At 39.5% G+C, this 16,849-nt stretch overlaps 1 protein-coding gene across 1 annotated transcript in view; it reads left to right on the forward strand.

Annotated features, from left to right (window-relative positions):
• The first annotated feature begins 5,990 nt into the window (after nucleotides 1–5,990).
• Nucleotides 5,991–16,849, forward strand: part of LOC139689885 (uncharacterized) — a 144,564-nt gene continuing 133,705 nt past the window's right edge. Inside the window, exon 1 of the mRNA XM_071586991.1 lies at nucleotides 5,991–6,084. The gene's annotated coding sequence lies outside the window, so the exon portion shown is untranslated. The remainder of the gene's footprint in view (nucleotides 6,085–16,849) is intronic.

The following is a 16,849-nucleotide window of genomic DNA, read 5'->3' on the forward strand; positions in this document are numbered from 1 at the left end:
TTCTGGCAGGTGCTTTTTACTGCTGGTTGTTTCTATTTTGGTGGAAAGGCTACTCTAGAATTATTTTTCTTTTATATCCCTCTCACATTATACATTGCTAGCGATCGCGCTACCTAATTCTTCTTCATCAAATGCCTTATCGTTTTTGAAAAATTCTTTACTCCAGCCAGTGACCTTTGGTTTTGACATGGTTACGTTTAAGTTCTATTTTTCTCTTTATTTATTTCTCTGAATAGGCAAGTATCATAATGAGGTCATCTTTATTCTTGGTAAATATAGCTCTACAGTCTTTAAAAATTAGTTTTCTTTTCTTCGTGCATCCATATACTGTCTTTATACTGCCCTTACCTTATCTTGCGTTTTTTTTAATGTAAGGTCACCAGAAAGTGTTTACCAGTGCTTATTCTTCTGCAGCGTGAAAATAAATTAAAAATAAAGGGCGATAAAGAGCATTCCCTTCTTTCAAGTTTATTCATTTTAGCATTGTTTTACTTTTTCATCTGATCACTGCACTTTCACTCTATATAGTGGTGCATAGAGCTGTGATGATGATAGGTACTACCATTCAGTCACGCTTAGTAAAACGTAATGAGGTCCTTTAGCAACCTAGAAGAGCCTGATTTGGATATTATTTGAAACATTTTGATGGTCATAGTTTTCGTAGAAAATTGGTATAACCAATTTATTTATACATTACGTATTATTTTCAGTATGCATTAATTTTTCTTAAACTTTAAGATTTTTCATATTAATTTCAAATTTTAGTTGAATTTTAATTTTGTTGCTCAATCGTCCTCATTTTTTGTCCCATTTCTATTGCTGTGTGATAGTTATTCCGTTATCCAAATTAAGATCTTAATCAAATTTATATTTTACTCCCCGATTGCATTTATTTACAGGAAACTCGAAGGATTATCCAATCTTTACCACAATCGAGTTGTTAAGGGATGAACCAGGTGAAACGTAGGAAATGGCGCCTGGGGAATAGGGAGTCAGCCCTTCCTCGACTTAGATCTTAGACCTGCCGAGCTATCACAGCACAGCACAGCACAGCTTTTATCACAGCAGCCTGTCATTGATCTGGTGAGTGAATTATTTTGCGCAGTTTCATTTAAAGTGAAGCCAGACATTCATAGATGAGTTATGATTCCTTTAAAGCAACAATGTTAATGGGGACGGCAATGTAAGTCTCGTGTGCTTATAGATGTACCTACAGGCTGCTAAGATGGTGACGTGATAGAAAACTGAAAAAAGTCTTTCTTACTTCAACTTATTTGCACTTGGAAAAAGAAATGAGCATCACAGACAGGCGAGATAATACTTACGGCTCGCAAATGCCACTGATAGCTTTAACTGGAAGGATCTTGTTACAAATTACGGTGTGGTAACCGTCCTATTCTGGCCTACGCATTTCTCTGGTATCCACCACCTCTTGGCTGTATTTGAGCGCTCAGAATGGAAATCAAGCCCCCGTAACCTTTGATGCATGTGGTTACGATGGCCTTCCCCAGTCATAGTCAGGCATCTTTCTTAGATGAGCCTTGCCGAAGACACTTCTCGTCATATGCTGTTTCCATATTTCCTGAATAGTAGCTTCACCGGTTTCATTTTTTTAATATTTACAAGTGTCGGCATTTCATAACACGTTTATAATAAAATTAACTTGAATCAAGTAATCTTTCAGAAATAATTGAAAATGTTACCATTTAGATACACTGATCATATCATTCCAATAATTCTCAATGGGCCTTAAGAATTTATTTTAAACCTCTTCAAAAATACCAGTTTCTGGTTGACAATGGCAGTCCAGTGAACTTGAGGCATCAGCCCGCATCTCACCAAGACTTATCACATGAATTGTTTGAAATGTTTTTCACAAATCCAAGCATTCACCGGTGTAATGAACCTCAAGACAAGACTTGGATGAAATAAATGCTTGCAAGTTCGAAAAATTGGCAGCGCTGCCTGTTGGCAAGTATTTGGTGGCTAAGGGTCATGAGGGCGAAAGAGGATAAACTTAGGAGAGCATAAGTGAAAGATCTCTTTCAATGAGTAACTCTGGAAGGCGGCGTGGTTCCCAATCGGAGATTAAATCACGGGGATTCGGAGATTTAGAAAGAATAGCGTCGGTGTGTGGCGCAGTAGTCGAAGAAGAGAGGCTGGCACCGAAACTCGCCGGACGACATGTTGGGCAATCGGAGAAGTGGATTCTCCTCCCAGGTCCTTGGAAGGAATGCAAAGTGGTGTCAACGTATGTATAAGGGATAGGTGCTATTTCTTTTATTTTAAATACTGGTTTCCTCCCCCCCCCTCAGATTACTAGGCGAGGAGGTTTTTTTCGCGACGCTCGTGACGCCGTACTCCAAACGGCGCGGCGTGAACTTCGCGAAACTCGAGGTAATCTCCACATATCCTCTCCCTGCACCCGCCCCACACCCCCGTCATTCTTTCCACATCGCGTTCCCTCACCTCCGCATCTATTCCTGCGGCCCACATCTTTCCGTGGGAGTCGGTGTGCATAGGCACTGATCTTCGATAGGCATCTGATAAGTGTAGCGTGTCGGATGACGTTAAGGCGGGCCGGCCTGAGTCGATTCTTATCAAGAGTGTGGGGTGTCCGACCAATTGCTAATCGACATGTAAGAAAAATTACACTCGTTTTTGTTCATCATTCCATCCTTCAATAGACATGATTATTATTTAGTTTGTATTTGTCAAATTTTAATTTATACTCATTCATATCATATGTTCTATTTATATGATTATATATGTACCCTATTACCCCTAAAAAAAGTGCCGCCCTAAAAACATTCACTGTCGAGGCGACCGTATTGCCGTAGCAGATCATAGTATTATCATAGATTGCAAGGGTAGGCACCTGGAGATAGTATTTGAGTGCTATGTGTAAAAAATATAAACCTAAAACGTCATTTATATTCCAAGAGAAATCAACTATTTGCTTATAATTAATTATAAAGGATCAGTATCTTATCAAAGTAAAAACGGGATTAAGGATAACTTGCGATACACCTTCGAGTCGGCATTTCACTTATTGGTGCGGCCGAAATTCGGAAACCCCTTTGAAACCTCGGCCGATGGGAACATGTTTAATCAGAGGAACGGCAATTATCATAAGAACTGGTAATTCATATGTGATTTCTAAAATTTGACGAGAAATATTCCTAAAATATTTTTCTTTAGCGTAAAAATAAGAATGAAGCGCATCTGATGAAACTTACTCCATGAAAAGATCTGTCAAGTTACGAGGAATGACTTATTTTGAATTTTGATGAATGTATGTGAATTATCATTTAAATGACTAGACTAGTGAGGGGGTAGAATCGAGTTAATCAATGGATAAAGATATAAAGAGGTTTTATATAAAATTTAGCGTTCAAATATTTGCCATGGGAATTGCGGAAGGAGAAAGGCATCGCCTAAATCAACTTGCGCAAAATTTCTCCCCCGTAAAAGTTCATTTTACAACCGAAAAGCAGTTGACAGAGATGGTTAGCAATGTTCGGTGATGCCTCTACAAATAGATTTTCCTCATAATAAAAATGTTTGGAAATTCCCAAAGAAGTTGCTGTTAATTGCAAGATGCATAAAATTGATAGTTCTTAAATATGTTGAAAGATATGTCCATCACCTGTCACCTGCCTACGCGAAATATTATTTTTTGAATGAATTTTCAATACCAAAAATATTATTTTGTAAATTTTGGTTTGATCATTTAAATAATTTTCTGTTAACATTCATCATTCATTCTCAGTGAGTCATCATGACGTTTTGTTTTGTTTCCATGTCTCTACACTTCTCAAATGTTTGTAAGGTGCCAAAAATATTGTTTTAAGAGTATTTACTTTTATCCCAAGGAAACACTTGCTAATAGTACTTAAGGTGAACGAAAAAGTAAATGTTAAAAATTTAGCCGTGTATAGAAAGCCTGACGTAAGAATAAGAAATGAGTCAAGCAAGAAAGAGAGATCATTAAGAAGTGCGAAGATAAAGGTGCAGGAGGTTGAGAATTGGGGAGTCTGAGTCAGTTGTGGAGAATAGATTAAAGATCGTAAAATGGAATTCACTTTCTTCACAGGGAACAAGATATTAGGAGTATACTGCCAGGAGTTATTTGACCTACTTTCCGCCATTACTTATGCCAAGGTTTTTATCAAAGCGTATTCTTCTTTCGTAGATTACATCTAATCCCATTCTTCTTATTTTTATATCATATTATTTCTAATTGTAATTAATGAATGGAACAAAAGATAGCGTAATTGGCACGTAAAAGGTGTGAAAAAATTGTAGCTGCCCTCAACAACTCAAGATTTTATAATGATGCAAGCCATTAAAAAACTAATATTGCCTATACGAAATGCAAATGTACATTTATACTTATTTATAATAATGGGCATGCATATGGCCGACTCAAATAATGCGCTGAAACAAAAATACAGAATGTGTTTGACGCAACGGGATTTAGTGCGGTAACTTAATGCCGAACCAGTCTCATACCTCAATTTGTTTCACCAAATAAATGTTAAGATAATCAAAATTGATGGAGATATCTTTTCAACGCGTATATAAAAGTATTTTTGCCAATATTTTATACTATTCCATCGGGATGTAATACATACATAGCATAAGTATCCAGTTGTTTTAGGTAAAGTGACATTGGTTTTTAATTCATAGTTATTATTTGTAAATAGATAAAGAACGTACTACGGCCGAGTGAATGGAAAGAATATAAAACCCAAAGCCGTACACTTAAGGGCACTTATAGGTGGAATAAAGAAGGGGGTTTACAGGGAGTGGGAAGTTATTATTTGCTTTAAATTTACAACTAGATTTAATTAATTGATATTTAAATCACAAGGCCGTGTTAAAAAATTTCATGGCGCCCTTAAAGTACATTTCCAGGGAATTATTGGTGGGCATTGTATGACTATTGATCGTTTTTTCACTAGTGTTCACCGTTTTACCAGAAAAGCTAATAGAAAGTTGCATAAATTATATTATCATGCCCCAAATATGGTTCGCTTAATTGTAATGAATCACAGTATGTTGGAAAATAACTGAATTAAATTCATCTCACGCATCATTATAGAAGCCACAAGAGATTAACCTTGAACATCGGTGAATCGCCACCATTTCGCAAGGATAAACACTAGGTGCGTGGGAAAATCGCCGGATAATTGCTTAATCAGCCACAATATTGGGTTTGACGGTATTGCCAACGATCCCCGCAGAAGGTTACCATAGTTGGAGGGAGGGAGAAGATCAGGGAATGAGAGAAAGAGGCGTGGAGAAAAAATGAAAGGCCAGACTGGGAGCTTTGCGTGGGCGTTTCGGAGAGACAACGTAGAGAGAGATAAGTAGGTAAAGAGGGGAAGGTTGGCCGCAAGGAGAAGGAAAGTAAAGAGAGGAGGACGTGGAGGGGGATGCGGGTACGGGACGGGGGACGAATCCCGTCACGTGACGCCCTCCGCGCGGCCGAGGGAAAGGGTCACCGTCGCTACGAAGAAGGAGGCCAAGCTGTCACGGGCATTGAAATCTCCCGAGTCGCCGCGGTCGTTGAAGTCTCCGCCGCCGGAGCCATCCTCCTGAACCACCGCACACACTGAGGCGACTGCCGAGGCGAGGAGAATCCTCCGCCTCGCTTCCAGCCCTCTTGCGCTACGCCTCTCCCTCTCTCTCCCTCGACCCCCTCCAGGGAGGCCACTCTCCTCCTCTTAACCTCCTCAACTCTTCCTCCTAACTTTCTCGCTCGTACTCCGCAATACTACACTCCCTCACTCTCGCGCGCACTCTTTCCCGTCTCAGCCTCCCCTCCCTCCACCCCTTCACCCTCTCATCTCTCATCCCTTACTCCCACCTCCCCCCTTTTGTCTCCCCTCGCCGCGATGCCGAAAAACCGCTTGCGCTCTCTTCTCTCCCAGTCTTGTGCGCTCCGTGACTCGCGATGGGTTGGCGGTTGGTTGCTGAGGAGACGACCTCATCTTCTCCCCTTGAGCGGCGTGTCGCCGAAAGCACCTTTGCGTCGGAACGAGCCGCCAGGAGGAATCCCCCGAGCCTGCGCCTCTGGTGAGTGCGCTCTCCCGCAACTGGAGTCATTCTTACAGGGATCGCAGGGAGTTGCTGCCGGATTATTCATACAGCGTGGGATTTATTTCTCTCGACCGTGTGCGGTAATCGAATGGAATGTTTTTGAGATTCGGCGATATGTGCTGCAGTGATTTTATAACGACAACGAATTAAACGTTTCATTTCGTTCCATGTTCTACTCTTCTTTCTGTTTGTGGATAACAGTTGCCGAGGTTTTTTGAACTTGGTGATTTTATTTTCAAATAATTTCATTTCTTCGATAAGGGCCGCTTCGAAGGGGCTATTAACGTAATATCGAGTGGAGCATTTTGGCTAACCCTATCTGTGTGAGCAACCCAGAATCTTTTCAGAAATGGATTGGATTTTGTGCAGGGTGACATTTATCATTCGTTTTTTAGTATCAATTTTTTCCAAACGGAGTAGAAATCTATTATTGGTAAATAGATAATTCAATTATATTTCAACACATTATAGAAGGAAGCTAAAAATTGAATCTCTAGTGCTGGCTGAATATATGGATACTTGGTAAGTGGATACCCTGTGCATTGTTTTTTTAAAATTTCCAAATTAGAGTTTAAAATAATAAAAGTGATCCCTTTTTTAAATTTATATATTTTCGAAAGATTGAAAACAAAGAATTTTAAAATTCCGAGGAGGATACTTACGTGCATTTAAAATTAATTCAGAAGATTTTCAAGACTAACAATTCAATTGGAAAACTGCATTGTTTCCCATTTAAGTGACTCTGATAGCCACTACGACCTCTGAGCGTCCGATTGACTAGTGGCATTTTATCAAACATCTACAACCTTCTACTTAACACGGTTGTCAGATAAAGCTCAGCTCACGAAGTTAATTAGGCGCAAATAAGAGGCTGAATGAAACAGCATGCAAATGTTGCAACTTGTTACCGTTTAAGTCTATTTGGTGTATTCCATGCGCTGAAAGTGAATGAAAAATAACGGGTGCTTTGGTGAGTCATACAGGTTCAGCCCCAGCCATCCATCACAGAATATCGACTCTAATTAAACCATAAGGATTTGAAGAGACAGCGATTAAATAAGTGCTAGTGAGGGAACTTGAGTTATTTCTCCATCCATTCTGTTTAACCACAAGTGATTTAAAGGATACGATTCCTGTCTTAGAGTGAGCTCGCCATTTCTTTGTTCCCATGGGAATTACCGTGTGGAAACGAGACTCCGCAACCAGGCAAGGTGGGCTGCTGAAAAAAGGAGGTCGGAGCGAACACTGCGCGATTTCGTTTTGCATTATTAATGAGACGACACTTTTATTTTGAATGTTCACTCTTGAAAATCGCATGAAATTAATTCTTACCTAAAGAAAGTTCCCGCGATTTTATTCGGTACTCTGCTCCTCTAAGGACCTTCAAATTTTATCATGGATGGGAATAAACAGGGGGAAAAATCTGACGGTGGTTTACTTACAATCCTGTTGGATTCTTACGTAGATATTTTTACAAAAGTTAAGTGTTGCAAATATTTGAGCATATCCACTGCAAAGAGACACAAATGCCGTCACGAAAATTTGAAGTCAAGCAAGGGAATCAGATGTGTAATGCTAATTAGTGAGGAAAACCGTTGCGCTTAATATTGACATTCAAAACTTTACTCATTGTATAGGAAAATCCTTTTTCTATACAGCTTTTCAGCTTTTCTATACAGTTTTTACAGTTGTTTCACGAATATATGTTAATGTTTCTTCCGGGGTGGAAACGTATCTTTATAATCATGCTAAAATATTATGCATTCCATTTAATTTCAATCAAGTGAGGAGAAGGGAATGTGCTCAATTGCATGACCCTGAGTATGCATTGGCATACTTTGATTTAAGGCGAATGGGTGGTGTTCTACGGCATGGTAGGAAGGAGCTCACAGTAACATATTTCCGTGAGTATTCCAGGACAAGGGATTTAAGCAAGGTTCCCATTCCGCCCTCGCCCACGGATGCATTTGTTGTCGTTTGCTCGCCATCCTAAGTCCTCCCATTCCCTTTCTTTTGTCACTGACGCCGAGCATCCCAGGACTTCCCTTTCCTTCGGTTGACAGCGATAAACACTTCAAGGAGAAGGTTCGATTCACGCCCGGCTGTTCTCCGTGCCCCACATTAGGGTTGACAGTTACTCGACGGTACGGTGACAGGTGCACTTCTGTCCCGTACGTAAGATAGGCGCGAAATATTTTTCCCCTCCGCATTCGATTTAGCAGTTGTGAAAGTCTAATGCCCTCTCTAACACAAATTGCAGGAAGTGTACTTAGGAGAGCGAAATTTTTTTCAGCTTCTGTTTATATTTTAAACAGAGAAAAGGATAAAAAAATAAATACAATGTATTCCGAGTAATAGGCGTGGCTGACGTGCGAAAAATTGGTATTCAAACCCCATGGAGTGATATTGAGGTACCTTAGCAAACAAGTTTAACCTGCTCTTGAAGTTTAAATCTAGAAAACTTTTTCAGATATTTCGGGATTAAACTCACGGAGAAATATATTAATTCACAATGCTTTTCATTTTAATTCCGCTGTCTAAAAGAGTAGATGAGATTAAATGGCAATTCATCATTCATAAATAATAATGGATGGAAAAAGTTCACCTTTGGATACCATAAGAGAGAGTGCTATAACACTCACACACCTGACAAATTTGTTCATAGGACCTTGCCTCGTAAACATTAGATGTGTTCATTTTTGGGTCAAATATCTATGTATATTAAAGCCATCGCTTAAATGCCTACACAACCTTTCAAAGTTTGACGAAACTTCAGTTCAGTCAGCCAAATTTAAAAGTAATCTATAATGATTAGACAAAAGTATCCTTGCAATTATTCTAAATAATTGGGCAGTTAAAACTGCAAACTCTACCCATATTCTTGTGATCGATTAGTTATTTCAGCGCCATGTCATTCGTTTGCAGTGTAAATGACATTAGTCAGAGTTTTCATGCTTTAAATCCAAAGGGCATTTGAAACTCAGATCGCATAATAACTCAAAGAGGGACACCGAGGTACTCGCTATGACATAAGTGAGAACTCATCTTGATTTTAAATGAAAATGAGCATGCCAATATCTTTTGCACTTTTGGTACGAAATTACATTCCTCTCACGACCAACCGTGACAGTGACGCAACTCTGAGGACTCAAACCGCGGCGTGACAGGATGATGTGAAAACGCCTCGGAACATGGTAGCAGGTGGAAGTCATACGTGCGGAGGGGCACTCTTAAACCACGTTGCAACATGAAGAAATTTCGCTAATTGCCTCCGCGACGCCCACTCGTAGCTGCACGTCCCCCTGCTATTCCGTATGCACTGTGTGTTTTTCTCCAAGTCCCCTTCCCTCAAGGGGACGCGGTCTGCATTTTCTCTCTCCCGGCCGAGTGAAAGTACACATTTGGACTCTCTTTTATGCCCACCACCTCCAACCTGCGCCGCACAATAAGACCGCTGGCGTGTGTTGAAGGGAGAGGAAGGGCTGAAACGTGGAGTCGAGGGGGAAGGGTGGGAGGAGCAAAGGTTTCAGGAAGGGCCGAAGACGGAGGCAGCAGATACCGCGAGGAGGGACTCTCTTGCGGGCAGTTAAAAAGGGGAGGCTGGTACTTCTTTTCAGCGGATATTTGCGATCACAAGCGTGCGCTACCAGACGGACGGATGGACGGTCTTTTTACAATGGAAGGAGAGACATATTGCGTCTTGAGCTCTAATGGCTACCGTCTCTCTCTCTCTCTCTTCTGTTTCCTAATCCCGGCAGTGTCCTTGACTCATTCGGGAGTCTAACATACGTACTTGCCTTCGGTTTGGCTGAACTCCGAAGGTATTAAATTTTCTTCTGGAGACGCAGTATGCGGGCAATAGGCTGAACGTGAATAGTGCCAGAACAAGCGTTAGCATAGGTTGGAATTTGGAAAAAGCATGAGAGAAGAACTTAGAAAAGCAGGAATCATGGCAATTTTCGAGAGCATACCTTCCGATGGAAACGGCAAGGACGGATTAAGAAAGGTCCATTTAGACTGGACCTGGGCTCCACTTACATCCCGTAACCATACAGTAGAAATATATTAAAAAATAAATTGTGATTGACGATGTGATTTGAAGAGCAATGACTGATTAATACGATTCTGGCTCCGCAAAAAGGTTCTGCTATAAAATGGTAGGAATAATTGTAAAACTCGAATTGAGTTTATAAAATCTCTGTAAGAAAAATTTCTCGGAGAAAGTGTCCAGCCAAGGATTTTGTGTGTAAACAAGTTGAGGTTGATTGAGATATTCTCAAGTACTAGGGATCAGTATCATTGACGACCTATTGCTGAGTCCTCATGTGCATAAATTTTACGGACGGACTAAGGGATATAGTTTTTCTTTTTAAGTAATTTACTGTAAATATAAGTAAGAAACTCAATGCTTAGAAGATGTAAATCGTAGGACTAATCTTGCTCTTATCAAACCCGTTTGATAGCATGCATCCTGTGCGTGAGATTTGGCCCGCAAATGTTTCATTTTTGGCATCAAAACATTTAAACATAAGGCACCACAGTTGTTTCTAAACTGTTATTAAAATGTCACTTTTCATGACAATACTTGCACAACTTGGTTAGAAGGCATCAAAAAAGGAAATATTCTGCAGTGGACTGAAAATTAAAACATCGCGGAAAATGGCTTCGTATTAGAATTGTAATTCGTTATCCTCTGACAAATTTAATTCTTTTCGATGGTATCACAGATATAAGATTAGAGAAACAAATATAAGGAGTAATATAAACTCATTTCCCTCGTGATACCAAGGGATAGAAATCACTTAGAGGGGTGGCCACTACCGATCCAATCCCCTTCAAACCTTTTCCAGTTCACCATCCCCTTCCATGATAGGTCCTTGAATGCTGCAGGCTGGATGACGTAACGGGTGTGAAGATCGATGTAAATATTTCAGTACGGGAAGCCTTTAGCTTCTAAATTTTCCCTGTAAAGTATCTAATATTAATGGAACATGATCTTAAAATGATATGGTGCAACCAAATTTCCAATAACAAATGTTCTACCCGTGGATAATACAGGCAATAGAAACCATTCACTACCTCTAAAAATCTGTGACAAGATAATTGATAATACCTGCCAAACAACTGTTCATATTCTTGAAATATGAACTCATGCTATATACGAGGGTCATCCGGAAAGTAGTACCCGTTCGTGAAATAAAGACACAAAAGTAAATATTAACAAACATAAAAAATTTTATTTGAAAGAGGATACTTTAAACTACTTCTCAACATAATCTCCAAGCAAATTAAGGCATTTGTCATAACGTGTGACAAGTTTCTGTATTCCTGCTGCATAGTCCTTCGCCGCCAGCTCATTGAGATACGCGAGGGACCCATCTTGCACAAATTTTTGCATAATGCAGATGGTGTTTAACAATTTCATGAACAATTGTTCGAGAAACATTGGGAAAATGCTCACAGATGTCATCAATTGTGACGCGCCGATCGTTCCTCACGAATTCGTCAACTGAGCTCACCAGTTGGTCTGTAATGACAGACGGTCTCCCCGAACGCTCATCGTCGTGTGTGTTCCCCCTCCCCATGTTGAAGTTGCGACACCACCGCCGAACAGACGACTCGTCCATTACATTGTCTCCATACACCTCCTTTAATTGGCGATGAATATCACATGGGCGAACGTTTCTTGCATTGAGGAATTTAATCACTGCCCTCACTTCACAACTGGCGGCGTTCTTAATTTTTTTAAACATTGTAAACAATCACAGAAACAACACAGGCAATGCTAGCGTCACGCAACTTGGCTCAGAGAAGGCAGACAAGCCACTGAAGCTATCTGACTTCGTCCAGCGGCTACTCGCGTCGTCAGCACTTCATGCGGCACGAACGGGTACTACTTTCCGGATGACCCTCGTATTTTGGCCCTCGGGACGCGCAAATGAACCTCTGAGGTCTTATTTTCCCATAATCTACCTTTGGTTTTTGGATGAAGTTCACAAATTCCGAACCCTTTGATCTAATATTTTTCAGTGACTAATTTGGACTCGAGCCTTCCTCGATTAAGGTAATATTTAAGCATTTTAACCACTATAAAAACATTGCAAAAGGAATGGAAACTTGTATGTAATAGCCCTAATGAAAACCAAATTAGAATTTTAAACATGCATTCGCATTTTTTTACATACTCCATTAAAAAATCATGCTCAAAAATTAATTCTTGAACTAATTATTATTCATAATTATTAAAAGTCGGCAGTTAAATTTATATTTTATGAATATTCTGATCACTATAAATAATTAACAGTAAGCAAGAGTTGATAAGCTTCAACCTGAATGACCCAAGGAAAGCATTAGATGTACAAAACTCTCGGTTGTTCTTAAAAAATGTGAAAATCTATCCTAATTTGTCTCAATGATACTCACAGGTAAAAGGATGGGTCAAAGTTAAGCATATGGTGCATTAAACTTTTCCATTTAGCCTTACGCCAATCTTTCTGCCACACTCAGAGTTCTGCCATAGGTCAAGTCTATATAAAATTTAACTCCTGGGGTCTCAGGGGCCTCTGTTGTGCTGATGACTAATCAATCGCACTCAAAAACTAGAAAATAGGTGCGAAGGGTTATTTTATTTCGTACGTAGCCCGACAAGGGGTCATAATTTACACAACCAGGTAAGAGAACCTTTTCCTTACCCTAATTCGTCAGCAATTCCCAGAATGCCTTGAAAATCAAAGATTGCACTGAATTGGTCCAGTTGGGTGTGTCCAGAGCTATAGACCGAGAGTGAATTAGGTTTCAGTGGAACCACCGCTAACATTATAAACTACGTACTGAATCAACGAAGGAATGGCGAAAATTTTAAAGATGGATATGTAAACGATGAACAACAAACAACAATTGAACCTCTTGAAACCATGACTACTCCCTCTTACGCACGCAATTTCTTTTGTTTCTTCGACAGGACTTTTTTTAGAATCGCATACTTGGTGTAATCTTGCGAAAGAAAGCAGAGAGAAGCGAGCATTATCTCCATCTCCAAATTTTCACTTTTCATTAAACTGAAGAGATGAAATAAACCTCCGGGGTCACGGCTTTGAATCGGCGGTCAATACTCCCTCGCAAAATCTTTCTCGAAATAGGAATTATTTAATTTTCTAAATCTTCCGCCTGCGGACATTTTTACGCCCGATATTAAGTTTATTTTTTTAGCACTCTCTCCGAAACAACGTATCCGCAAAATGGCCAATCGTGATTTCCGCCTTTGATATTTGTAAAATGTAAGAAATTTTCTTTTCTGCTGGTTTATAACGCTCCGTAGGTCAAACCTAAAAATAACCCCCATTTTATTGCCGCGTGCCGGCTGAGGAAATGTTCTGCCTCCCAAAATCATTATCTCTATTTCTTACCACTCTGCAATTCATTTCCGCATCAACAGAGATTGCGTTTTATAATTTCCGCTTTGCCCCATTTGGACCTCATTTGTGGATTCCATCCCCAATATATGACCTTACTTGGGGAAAGTATCCGTTTACGAAATATTGATTCCAGGGAAATGCGGCTATAATGCTCTATTGGTATTACATTGCACAATCTAAATGACTCTTTTGCAAGCCGACTTTTTTCCGACTATAGAGATTTAATTATAATCTCATAAATTTAGAGATTATTCACTATCACCATATTTATTATGGTTATTAAAAATTCTTCATTTGAATTAAATTTTTGAAATTTCACGTAATTCTTTTTATTTTTGAGAAAGGTTACTTTCCTGAAAAGGTGGCTATGCACACGATTGATCGTCAAGTATTGTTATTTTCTTGAGGAGGAACTATATAGACACTCACTGATTGTTTTTGCATTAAAAGATGACAATTGAGGAAGGGGATTAAGAGTTGAGTTGGCTCATCGTTTAAAACATTGTATTTTTATCTTTGAAAATTTGATTCAAAATAATCATAGGATGATTGACGAGATAAAATAAAGGAAAATAATTACAGTTAAAATTTTTAAGAAAGGAAAAATGAAATTTTAATTTATAGATAAATTCAATACCATTAAAACCAATTGTAACACCCTTATACTTCTTATTCGCTCATTTCTGGGCAGAAAGTTACGAAAAAATGAGTTTCTGCTAAGTTTGTTTCACCGTAATAGTTAGGTGGATTTTATGTCCGTTTGGATGTTAAAGTCTTAATTGCATGACCACTGCAGAAAAATGAAAATTAATTGGAAGTTATCGGGTTCCATCGTCAAAAGGACTTTCAATAAGGCGACAGAATAAGCGTGAAACGTATTCACAGCTGCCGCGTGCATAATAAGAGAGGAACTGCTTCCGAGTCATTCGCTCGGGACTCTCTTCACCAGACGAACGCAGAAACATGAGCTGACTTTTTGCGGGCATCTTAGATGAGTTACAAACCTCTCCGCTCTCCAGATGGGCTGTTGGCGCCCATAACGGGTCAAGGACGAATAGTGGAAAGGTCGACATCGCCGGAGGAGGAAACCCATTTCTTTGTCTCGTGAAAATCGTCTGAGAACATCAAAGGAGTTTTCGGGGAATGGCATGTCTCCGCGAGGAAGCGTGTTCCCATGGTTTACCTGAAAATGTCACGCTAGTCTTCGACCGTTATTTACTGTCAATGTGTGAGATTTCATCCGAAGCGCGGCGATGGAAACGTTGTTCGTTCAACGACTGGGTGCATGTGGTAATAAAAGGGCTTAGCCCTGGATTCCAGTGGTGAATTGCATGGTGTTACGCCTATGGCGCTTGTTTAGTCCAACCCAGGCGAGTCAGCTCAGTCTTAACAGCCGGGCCGCGCGCATTTTCATGCCCACGACGCGAGACGAATTATAAATATAGGATTGAATACAAATGTTTTGTAATCGTAAATTCGAATAAATATGTATTTATTAGTGAAGCCGGAGATTCTCATCCGTTCTTGAAGGTGTTATCTTAATTAGGTTCAAACTCGTGTTGAATTTTTGTGGAATCAGATTGTGTTATAGAGCATAAAAATTGAAAATTGAGTGAAAACCAAAGAGTTTTGGAGTAAATATGGTTTCAGCTTTTGGAAAATTAAGGGGAAATGTAAAATTCGGGCACTTTAAACAGAAAAGAGCAATGGCAGCATGGATAATAAAAGAGTTGAATTGAGCCTTTTATTGCAGAAAATGATATCACAAGTATATTTTAATTGAAGCTCAGGAAAAATCATCAGTTTATTTAATTCCAGTGCAAAAAATACATATTTAAGTGTATTTGCTCTTTATCTGCATACATTTTGTTCGAGGAAATGTAGTTGGATCGGAAGCAGGCCTATATCTAATGACTCTAAGATAAGATAAGTACTCTTCAGTCAATAGAATAGAAACTCAATGCTTACTTCTCCGAAATCATTCCTCCCAAAAATGACTGAGAACTAGCTTCAATAGCTTAGAGGCAAATGTTATTTATCGCTAAGTGTATTGCTTCCAAAATTATTTCAAAACCGATAGGTACCACAGGAGGACTATCTCCTTCCCCATGCCTCATTAATATCTTCTACATTTTATGAGTGACAATATGGATTCTTTTTCCTTAGGGATTTATTTATTTTGCTGAAAGAAATAAAATTTAATATTATCAAATAAATGTCCATTGTTTATACGGCAATCACCGAGAAATTTCAAGGGCAAAGTAATGACAGCAGTGTTTCGTCAAAGTAGTTACACCATCCGCAATACGCGTGTTATCCTAATGGGAAGGGAATCAACTGTTTAATTTAACTAAAAGAGGCAATTGGTGAATGTTTCTGTGATTTTAATTCGTTTCTCCGATTTTCATAAACGATAAATTTTATCCAAATCGCCCCGTGCTCGATGAAAATATTCTCAAATTTGACAAACTCACAAAATGTCCGCATATTTTTACGAAATTATATGATTTGAGTAACTTCCAAACAAATCTTTAGTAAATATCGGAGCAGCATAAACTCTCCTGCTCATTCTTGGCCTCCAACTATCATAAATTATGATTACCATTATCTTTTACAATTGTTGCGTTTTAATAAGTTTCGTGAAAGGTGTTCATTGAACTGCTGTCTACGATCAAGTGCGGGCCCCATCTGCAATTGCCATCTGCAGTAGAGAAAGCATTAATTTTATGAATCCCAAATTTTTAAAATTGGTTCTCATCGAGTAATAAGATCACTTTCATGTATTTCGACAGGAGCTGAATTCACCAGCGTGTTTATTTTGAGATAAGATCATGTTTATGAAAATATGCCTGCAACCTTTCGGGCACATAATGCCACGCGACCGGTTTTTGTCGTAAAAGACTAGACCCAAGAAAACGTGCTTTGGTGATGTTTTTAAGGAAGATGAACAAAAGTGAAAAAGTAATTGCGTTCGCGGGTATTCGCGCATCCCGGTTTTCGTTTGGATGCCTTTCCACTCGAATCCTGGCATGGCGTGGTTTGGTCGTAATAGTGGGATAAGATGATTGAAAGGAAGGAAAATATTTCCGCAATACTCTACTTTATTCCTTCTCAAGCCCATACTACTTTGCGAAAAAAATGAATGCCTCCCTACACTTTTACTTCCGCGGGGCTATCTGCCCCGTTAATCGTTTTGGCATCCCTCTCCTAGAATATCTCGCAATCCGAAAACGTCCGTTGGATTTTTTCGCGAAATCGAACCGTTGGGTGTTACACCCATCAAATTTAGGGGTAGGGTGCTTAGATATTCCATCGCGTACTTTTGC

Source organism: Hetaerina americana, unplaced genomic scaffold, assembly GCF_022747635.1.
Source record: "Hetaerina americana unplaced genomic scaffold, ioHetAmer1.1.p SCAF_29, whole genome shotgun sequence".
Lineage (NCBI taxonomy): Eukaryota > Metazoa > Arthropoda > Insecta > Odonata > Calopterygidae > Hetaerina > Hetaerina americana.